The sequence below is a fragment of the Cupressus sempervirens genome, chromosome 9 (genome assembly GCF_028749045.1).
Source record: "Cupressus sempervirens isolate cs-2001-9-10 chromosome 9, ASM2874904v1, whole genome shotgun sequence".
Lineage (NCBI taxonomy): Eukaryota > Viridiplantae > Streptophyta > Pinopsida > Cupressales > Cupressaceae > Cupressus > Cupressus sempervirens.
In genome coordinates, this window is record NC_143126.1 from 647032174 (window position 1) to 647043727 (window position 11554).

Below are 11554 nucleotides of genomic sequence, written 5' to 3' on the forward strand. Positions count from 1 at the left end.
CATAAGTATCAAATTGCTAAAAAACATATTTTGAATGGGAAAGAAGAGACAACATCAAAGTCACAAAGAATTACACCTCACAAGTGGAAGTTGGAATACAATAGAATGAATCGTCAAGGTAATGTCATTCCATCTGATATAGGTTTTCATATGAAATTTAAATTTGGATACTGTTTTTTGTTTACTAATGATATAATTTATGTTAATGAAGGTTGTCAAGGCATCAATGAGAAACTTCAAAAAGGAATTAAAAGATATCTTAGACAATTTAGTAGGTTGTCATATTACGAGCACCTCCTAATCGTGCATTTGTTTGATGCCATGCATATTGGAAAGAATGTAATAGACACTATGGAAAATATTGGATGGAAGTTGTGAGAAAAAAAAAGGTCGAAATTTGCAATGACATTGATGAATCCAATCATGCATTGAAGTGTTTCCTTGAATCAAATATTAATGAAAACTGGATTAATGCGAGCACCATTCCTTGGTTATTAACTCAGCAACAAACTGATGCCATATATGAAGCCATAAAAAAATTGAATTTCCCACAAGATTTGATGCAAACATAAGTAGTCTCATATCAAAGAAAGGCGATTTTGGATCAGGTGTTACTTCATTGGTTAAAGAAGATCATCGTAATGGAGATCCCAATGTTACGCCATTGGTAGTTGATCTAGCAAATGGTTTAAGAGGTAGAAAGGTACATATAATTTAATCTATCATGACCCATTTGTTTAATATCAACTCATAGGTGTATGCATAATTTTGACATGTTTGAAAAATAACAAGTCAAGCACACAAAGCTATGTACTACAATGGTCATAAATTTTGCATAAAAAGGTGGACAAGACTAAGAGAACTGATGATTCTGGGATAGCTACAGTCTTTGAGGTGAAAAATATTTTGTCTAGAAATGACATGTATTTTCAACAATTTGAAAATAGATACTATGGCATTTTGGATGATATAATTGACTGCGACTTTAATTCCTTCAAACTAGTTATATTATGTGTCAAGTGGTATAGGCTACAACTGAATCAAAATGATCCTGATAGAACTATTATTGAACATGATAATGGATTTACAATGATTAATACAAGGTCATTTGAACCAGTTGGAAATGAGCCCTATGCTCTTCCAAGCCAATGTGAACATGTGTTTTACTTTGGCGTTCCACATAAACTGGGTTGGTCATTTGTTATTAGACACAATCCAAGAGGAAGACCGATAAAGTATAATGTGATTGAAAAAGAAGATACTGGAGAAGTGGAAGAAGAAGTAGATTATGATGATGGTGAAGATGAAGAAGGGGATGATGATGATGATGTGTTAGGATTAAACCATAGACATGAATAACAATTACATGCAAATATAACCATTATCAAAAAATAATAGATCACACAAAAAAGAACACAAGACACAAAGATTTAACATGGTTCACCTAATCACTGGGATACGTCCACCAAACAACAAGTTTGATATTATTATGATCTAGTAATTACAAACTGATTACAATATGTAATCCCTTATAGCTCAATACCACCGCAAGAACCAATTTCGCATCACAACTATGAAAGAATCCCTAACCCTAAGCTATTTTATACAAGTATTTTTACCACTTTAGGGTTATAATTAATAATTACACATCGGCCCAAAATCTTGATAAAATAGGTCCTAAAATTTTTTTGTTCCAAAGAATTTATGAAATATGTACAATACTTTCTTGATCATTCACCACAATTTAACAATCTCCCACTTGGGGATTGATCAAGCTCCACACTGAACAACAATCTCCCTTGTAGCTATGCTGCTACTCCATGAGGCTCCTAGTGGATCAAACCACCCTGGACTTTTTTGTTCTTTTATTCATGTTCAGTCTAGAAGACCAACTGAAGCTAAAGAGGAGTTCAACTTCTCCCTTGTTATTATCTTTGTCAACATATTTGCTGGATTATCATTTGTATGTATCTTCTCCAACTTTAACTATCCATCCTCCAAAATTGACTGAATGAAATAGTACTACAACTATGTGTTTGGTCTTTGAATGCAGAGCTGAATTCTTTGCAAGAAGAATGGCACTCTAACTATATGTGAACAAATAATTATCCTTTTGAGGATGTCCCAATTCTTCTAAAAAGAACTAAAGCCATATCATCTCCTTGGTTGCCTCTATAGTAGCAAAATACTCTGGTTTTGTAGTGGATAGAGCATTAATCTTCTATAACCTAGAAACCTAGCTCATGGTTGCCCCACCAACAATAAAGACATAACCTGTAGTACTTCACCTGGTATCAATATCCCTTGCCAAATCTAAGTCAACATAGCCCTATAAATCAGTAGTAGAGCTCCCAAAGTGTAGACATTTATTGGACGTTCCTCTCAAATATCTAAGAATCCATTTGACTGCATTCCAATGCTCAATTCCTTGATGACTCATATACCTGCTAACGACTCCCACTGCATGTGCAATATCTAGCCTTGTATATACCATAGCATACATCAAACTTCCTATAGCTGAAACATAGGGTACCTTGGACATCTTATCCTCCTCTTCTTGTGTCTTGGGACACATCTACTTAGTCAACTTCAAATGACCAGGTAAAAGTGTGCTAACAGCTTTAGCATTCTCCATAGAGAAACGTTGCAACACCTTCTCTACATAATCAGCCTAAGATAACGTCAATGTTCTGTTCTTCCTATCTCTGCAAATCTTTATACCAAGGATTTATTTTGCTGCCTCCAAATCCTTCATAGAAAATGCATGTGCTAACTGGTGTTTTAACCCCTTAATATGATCCATGTTAGACCCATATACAAGCATATCATCAACATATAGACATAAAATAATGTAGTTGTCATCATTCAACCTCTTAAAATAAACACAATGATCTAAATGACATCTGCAATATCCATGCTCATGCATAAAACTGTCAAATTTCAGATACCATTGCCGAGGTGCTTGCTTCAAGCCATATAAACTTTTCTTCAATTTACACACTAAGTTGTCCTTACCTTTGACCTCAAATCCCTATGGCTGAGCCATATATATCTCTTCATCCAAATCACCATGAAGGAAGGTCTTTTTAACATCAAGCTGCTCTAAATGCAAATCTTCAGTAGCCATAAGATTTAAAATAGTACGGATAAAAGTCATCTTAACAACAAGATAAAATATCTCATCAAAATCAATGCCCTTTTTTTGTGCAAATCCTTTTACAACTAACTTGGCTTTAAATCTTTTCTTACCTCCATCCTCTTCTTTTAACCTATAAACCCACTTATTCTGTAAAGCTCTTTTACCTGCAGGCAACTTGCATAAATCCCATGTCTTATTCTTGAGCAAAGAGTCCATTTCGTCTTTCATTGCAGACTCCCACTGAATCTTAGTATCCACCTGTACAACTTCATCATAACATTCAGGTTCACCAGCATCGGTAAGTAAAACTGAATACAAAGAGGGATAAAATCTTTCTAGAGGTCTAATTTTTCTTATTGACAATCTAACATTCACCGGTGTATGTGGATTTTTTTGTTGCAATTGTTACACATCATGAGGAATGGCTGGAACTTCAACTTTTGGAGTATCATCTAGCACTAAATAATCATCTTCTTTATTCTCATGTTGTTGCAACAAATCTTTGTACAATGCTTTCTCATTGAATATGACATCCCTGCTTCTTGCAAGTTTATGATTTTCAAAATCCCAAAGCCTATAACCAAATTCATTAATGCCATATCCAACAAATACACATTTTTTTGATTTAGCTTGCAACTTGGTTCTATTTTCAGAATCTATATGAGCAAAAGCTTCACAACCGAAGGTCTTGAGAAAAGAATAACTCACCTTCTTACCAGTCCATGCTTCCTCTGGAATACCACAACCCAAAGGAGTAGAGGGACCTCTATTAATCAAATATACAACAATATTAACAACCTCTACCCACACGAGTAAGGGCAACCCAACATGCAAACTCATGCTCCTTGCACACTCCATTATAGTCTTGTTCATGCATTCATCCACTCCATCTTCCTGTGGAGTCCTTGGAACAATTTTCTATCTACGAATGCCATTAATGGAGCAATAATCTTCAAATTCATGATTACAATACCCACCACCATTATCAGATCTGAGGTATTTTCATTTCTTACTAGTCTCATTTTCAACCAAGCATTTCCATTTCTTAAAAGTTTGAAATACATCAATTTTTGTCTAAGGAAATAAACCATACTTTTCTAGTTGCACCATCAATAAATGTAACATAATAATGAGAGCCACCAAGGGAAGATACTTGAGCCGGTCCCCATACATCGGTATGCACAAGCTCTAATTTATCCTTTTTGTTTTCCTTTCCAGTTTTTACAAAACTCACTCTTTTCTTTTCCATACACACAACTTTTACAAAAATCCATATTAACACATTTTAGACCTGGTAAAACATTCTTTGAATGAAGTGCTTTAATACTTTTCTCACTCATGTGTCCAAGTCTATTGTGTCACAGCGCTATATCAGAATTTATTTCAGCAACTGTTCCTGAACATTCATTTTTCTCTGAAACAATTAAAGTAAAAGGAACAATATGAATTGTACAAAGATATAAGGTGCCTACTTTCACACCTTTTGCTACTACAAGAGAACCTTTTGAAACCTTCCAATTTTTATCATTAAATATAACTACACAACCCTCATCACTGAGTTGCCCTACTGAAACTAAATTCCTACTCAGCCTTGGAACATGTCTTACCTCATGTCGTAGCCAATGATTCCCATTCTGCAACTTAATCTTAATTTTTCCCTTTCTAATAATCTGACAGGGTTCATTATCCCCCAAATAAACAAGTCCAAAATCCCCCTGGACGTAATCAATGAAATAACCTCTACGAGGTGTAGCATGAAATGAAGCACCATAATCTAAAACCCATGAATGATCAACACTTTCTAAAGACAGAAGCAAAGCATCCTCTTCGAATTTGTTACTTACCACATTTGCCTCCTTGTCTCCATATGGTTTATTTCCTTCATTTTTCTTTCAATTCCAACAATCTTTCTTTTTATACCCTGGTTTCCCACAGTATAGCCAACAGTCGTTTGGTCCTCTCGATTCAGACCTCCCCCCCTTTGACTTTCCTCTTGATTTCTCACAATTTCCAAAATTACTTTCTCTCTCAGTCAGTCTACCCCTGCTTTGTGCATTCAAAGCACTTTCTGATGTAGATCCACTTGAGGTTTTCCTACAAGTTTCCTCACTCAAAACAACACCAATCACATCATCATATTTTAGGGTAGTAGATCTAGGAACAAAATTACTCACAACCATTACCAAGCCATTCCAACTTTTAGGCAAAGAGCAAAAAATCAAGAGAGCCCTAATTTCTTCATCAAAATTGATACCCACAGAAGATAGGTGACTAGTAATAGTATTAAACTCATTTAACTAATTTGCAATTGATCCACCTTCTGCCATTTTCATATCAAATAAATGCTTCATGAGAAATACCTTGTTTGAAGTGGAGGGCTTTTCATACTGTGTCACTAGAGTTTCATCAACTCTTCTGTTGTCTTTCCTTTTGTAATATTAAATTCCACCGATGGTGCTAGGCATAATCAAATGATTCCAAGTGCCTTCTATCCAAAAGATCCCATTCATCATTTGACATAGATCCCTGATTCTTGGTTTTGCCTTCGAATGACTTCCATAAATCCTTCTGATAAAGATAGTCTTCCATTTGCATCTTCCATAACTAGAAATCCTGCCCATTAAACCTGTCAACCCTCAACTTACCCTTATTTGCCATCGCTCCCACTCATCCGTGAGACTATCCTATAGAGGATAATTGAAAAACAACCTCGCTTTGATACCACTTGTTAGGATTAAACCACAGATATAAATAACAATTACATGCAAATATAACCAATATTAGAAAATAATAGATCACACGAAAAAGAAAACAAGACACCAAGATTTAACGAGGTTCACCCAATCCTTGGGCTATGTCCACCAAACAACAAGTCAAATATTATTATGATCCAATAATTACAACCTGATTACAATCTTTAATCCCTTACAACTCAATATTGCCACAAGAACCAATTTTGCATCACAACTATGAAATAATCCCTAACCCTAAGCTCTTTTATATAAGTATTTTTACTGCTTTAGGGTTATAATTAATAATTACATGTCAGCCCAAAATCTTGATAAAATAGTGCTCAAAAAGGATCTATGAAGTATGTATAGTACTTTCCTGATTAGTCACCACAATCTAACATGATGATGATGATGACGAAGATGTTCATGATGATGGTGATGGCACTGATGATGATGATGATGATGCTAATGATGGTGGTGGTGGCGAAGATGATGATGGTGGTGATGGTGATGGTGATGGTGATGGTGATGGTGATGGTGATGATGACGATGATGACGATGATGACGGTGAAGATGATGCTCATAGTGATGATCATGATGTTGACGATAGTCATTTTGATGATTTGGATGATGATGGGGATAATGATGATATTCATGATGATGAGATGGACAATGAAGATGATTAATGGCATGATCAATGGAAATGTATTAGGTTTTGATTAGGTTGAAATATGTGTTACGATGCTCAATTCTTGGTGTTGATTACTTATAATATGTTTTTTTGTTGTTTTATATATATATATATATATATCTATATATATATATATATATATATATATATATATATATATATATATATATATATATATATATATATATATATATATATATATATATATTCTTTTTCATAGGGCGACATGGCCGATCCATCAGATGACAAAGGCAGCGATGTTGCTCCCACCCCTTCTCCAGCACAGGTAAACCTTCTATATAAAAATTTATGCAATTGTGATTTTACAAAATGTCATATTATTATGTTACTTTTGTTAAGGTTTTGGACTTGTTTTGATTGTTTTACTGGTGTTTTTGTCACAATTTGATTCTTAGGGAAAGAAAAAAGAACATATTACACAAGAGAAATTACTTGTTGATATGGAGGCCACAATATTATGCAATGATGACATCGCATATATTAGTGACCCTATAACCATGTGTAAGAAGACCCTCAAGACCATCAACCTACAAATTCTTATGCTTGTGATGGATCCAAATCCAACAGAAGAGAAACATGCCACAAGAAATGAATTGTGTCACAGAGCACGTTGTCTGGAAGTAAGCAACAATGAGTCATTTGCTAGGACAATAGTTCAATAAAGTTTTATGTTTTATACTAATTTATGGATCATGAACCAAAATATGTATGTTTTGTTACAGGAATTTTTGAGACCACATTGAGTTGTTACACCTGATGAGGGTACCAGTGTATCTCATACATGTATGTGATTTCAATTCTCAATCATCAAAAGGGACATTATTTTCTTCATGATTATTATTGAGTGTTTTATATTATTGTTGTCATGTTTTTGCAATCGATATTTTAAAAAGACAATACATTGTATCTATATATATGTGATTTTTTTCAGGTGTTGATGATGTGCATACACCTACTTCCACAAGGTTGACCGCCACTTTAAGTTTGTCGACTGCAAGATCCAGACAAGGAGCTTGCAAACATCCATACCTGTTGCAACTAGAGCTGGTAAATCCTTGTTTTGCTACATTTTGTTATGTGTTAGATATGATTTGATTTGTGCTTTCTTGTTTATTTGAGTATAGTATGACATTGATTAACTTTGTGTAGGGACAGGTACACCTTCTCATGATGATAAAATTGATACTAGTATTGGTGATAATTTACCAGTCTTTCTTGGAGCAGCTCATGTTACTTCTACTAGATCATTAGAGGCATCATTGTTGATGGACAATAAATATATGATTCCCTTAAAATTGTCAAAGCTTCGAGGTACTTTAAAATTGTAGTTATTTAGAGTGTAATTGTAGTTTACTTATTCATAACTCATTTTTGACTAATGATCCTATGATGATTATGCAGGAAACGATCTTTTTTATGAAACTTTTTATGAATTAACATTTAAGATATTTGGGCCCATATTATGTAAAAATTACGTAGCTTGATATAATTGATTGCTATATTTTTCCATTCATCCATTTGTTGTAATATATTCAAGGTACATAGCTTGAACTAAATTTCATATCTAACAATTTTGTTTTTTGTTAAAAGGTGGAATGAGCAAGGCCCCGAATAAAAAAATCAACTCATAAAAACTATAGAGGACTTCTTTGGTTAAAAATATTTTGATTAGAGTCCAAATTCTAAAAAAAGCTTGCAAACATCTAAAGACTATGAGAGACCAAAATAAAAAGGGCTCTAAAGGTCAACTCAAAGTACGAGTGACCTCCTATGGTTCCACAGCTAGAGTGGAATGAAATCATTGAAGATGCAAAAGAGACGAGACTAAGAGATAAAGGAATTAACCCACCACCTAGGAAAAATAGGTATGTGGTAGCATTAATATAATTATGCACAAATTAATGATCTCTAGTTATTCATTAAAATGCTTGACTTGATTACAATAACAACAGTTTCTTAAAATAACTCAATATATGGACATTCTAAACAAATGTAATAGATTATCTTGGATTTTCTATGAAGCCTTGAGTCTTCCAAATTTGATCTTCTATAGGATCATATTAGTTAGTTAGCACTAACTAATTGTGGCTGATATGATATTTATATAAAGAGGCATATTGTATCAATCTATAAGACCATCATGTCTTGTATCGAATGTATGTATATGTATAGATTTTCATCTTAGTTTGATATGAAGTGATTGATTAGATTTAAGATATATTATCAGATTGATTTGTATATGTATGTGAGTGTATGTAAAAGTATACAATCTGTAGTCTCTAAAATAATGGATGAAACAATGAACTTCCTTTGTTTTTCCTCTACACTCAAATCCCCTGGATCAAGCAAACTAGTAGCATATGTGAGATTTATATGCTAAATATAAAATACTCACCATAGATAAACAAAAGGACAAAACAAAAACCACTTCCTATAAAATCAAGGCAAAATAACACTTCTTCCCATTTCTTGACAAGAAAGGAGTCAACATCCTACAAAATTAGGGCAGCTTCGACTTTGTAATCAAAACCAATTCTTGCTTGGAAACTATCAGTTATTTGAAACTGAGTGGGAACTATGACAGTTGCTGTGGTGTAAACTATAAACCATAATTGTTACTGTCTTCCCTGATCATCCATGTGTCCCCTAAATGAGAGTCACACAATAGTGGTTTTAAATAAGTTAATGAATTCAACATGTGAGCATTCTAAAAAGTCTTGGCAGTAGACTACAATAAAAAATGGAAGAGAAGTCTGAAATATGAAACCTGTACAAGGCTTGACCATAAATAAGGACCCGATCCATGTAGTTCATTTGAAGATGCAACTACAAGGAATCATTTGTATAACACTTGATTTTTTGAGCTTTAGTCATCTTTTTAGCACAACTGGCAAGGACTAATAGCACAAATGATGAAGACTTTTTACATGCTTTATTACATTGTTAATGTTTATTAAGTTTGGTTGCAGGATGAAGACTTTTTTGCATTGTACTTCTTTTTTAGCCCTCTTCTTATTGATCTCTTGTTCGCTTCATTCCTTGTACTTAACTGAAAGCTCAGAGTTGAAGGCATAAGTCTTCATTAAAATTCTAGTATTGAAGTCGAAGTAGAATATACAAACATATGACTTCATATGACTATTATTAGCCTATTTTTATTTTTAAAAACTCTAGTTGTCGTTGATGGTATGACAAGCTCATCGAGTCATGACAAACTCATCGATTCAACTCTCGTTGGCCTCGATATTTTGACATTTTGAACTAGTTGTCTGACGCTACCATGTGATATAAATGGGGATGATTTTCGAGAGACGTGGAGTGCATCAAAATTTTGACACAATTCTACTAATGTCGTTTTTAGACGTTTAAGTGTTGAACTTTTGACCTCCCCACGTCAAAAAATAGGTCAAAATTTACTAGTGATATGAAATCATTATAGAAAAATAAAGATCATTTCAGTTGGGATTCTAATAATTTTGCATACAAACTACACGCTTGCATACGATATTCAATCTTGGATCATCATTATTAAATTGGGTTATCAAGGAGTTTGGCAAAAAAAGAATAAATCATTTCCCAACAAGTTTTAAAATAACATGTGTCAACACCTGCCTAACTTAAACATGTGTGTACACTAAGCCAAGGTGCATATAAAATAATAGTCAATAATTTATAGTTTTTCTCATAGAATCTAAGATATCTATTAGACCAAAGACATTAATTTACAAGGGTCATATAACATTGAACACAAATTATATAAAATCTATCACATTCATTAGACCAATTAGATTTTTTTGTAAGATCATCAAAATTTAAACATAGTATTCCTATTATTATTATTTTAATTTATATTGCTCTTATTTTTTAATTAGTTTTATTACGCTCTTAGAAAAATTAAGTTTAACATTGAAATGATAATACTTATTTAGCTTGTCCAAAATTAAAAAAATTAAAAATTTATATTGCTCTTATTTTTAATTAGTTTTATTGTACTCTAAAAATTAAGTTTAACATTGAAATGATAATACTTATTTAGCTTGTTCAAAATTTTAAAAATTAAAATTAAAATGAAAGATTGATAAAAAAATTGAAATGATAATACTTATTTAACTTGTCCAAAAACAATTTAAAAAACTAAAATTAAAATTAAACTGAAAGATTTCTGAGAAAATTGAAATGATAATACTTATTTAAGTTGTGGACTTTAAAAAAACAAATATTTAATTAAAAAAATTGAAATTATTATTAAATTCAAATGAAAAATTGAGATGATAAACAAATATTTAATTAAAAAAATTGAAATAATTATTAAATTCAAATGAAAAATTGAAATGATAATTAAATTCAAATGAAAGGCTGTTTAATTATTTAAGTTGTGGACTTTAAAAAAACAAATATTTAATTAAAAAAATTGAAATTATTATTAAATTCAAATGAAAAATTGAAATGATAAACAAATATTTAATTAAAAAAATTGAAATAATTATTAAATTCAAATGAAAAATTGAAATGATAATTAAATTCAAATGAAAGGCTGTTTAAAAAAATTTGGACCATTTCTCGATTTATGCGTGTCATCCTTGCGCAGGGGCCATGCTAATCTTCTCTGTATCGTTCCAATTTTATCGGATGTCTCCGAAGAGACACTAGTATTGCGGTACTCTGAGGAATATAAAGCAATCAAAATATAATCGTACGCCGCATGTGGGAGTAACCAGACTATGTCGCACGCGACACTAGTCACTGAGAGACGCGACTGCTATCTACTATTTACGCGTAATTGGTAGAAGAACAGAGAGACGAAATCGAAAACTCCATTTCAGTATAGAATGCGTCCATATGGAAAACTCTCTGAAATTTAAAATGCAGACCGGAGGCCATTAATTTTTACTTAACTATTGTTTGGAGGAGTACGCTACCAATGAGAGTAGCATGGTCATAACCAATGCTTTATCCGTAGACAAGACATGC

The 11554-nt window shown here is 32.7% G+C and overlaps 1 non-coding gene across 1 annotated transcript; it reads right to left on the reverse strand.

Annotated features, from left to right (window-relative positions):
• Positions 1-11125: 11125 nt before the first annotated feature.
• Positions 11126-11228, reverse strand: LOC149540397 (U6 spliceosomal RNA). The gene has a single exon (XR_016356604.1). It is a non-coding gene; the product is annotated as a U6 spliceosomal RNA (small nuclear RNA).
• Between the last annotated feature and the right edge of the window lie 326 nt (positions 11229-11554).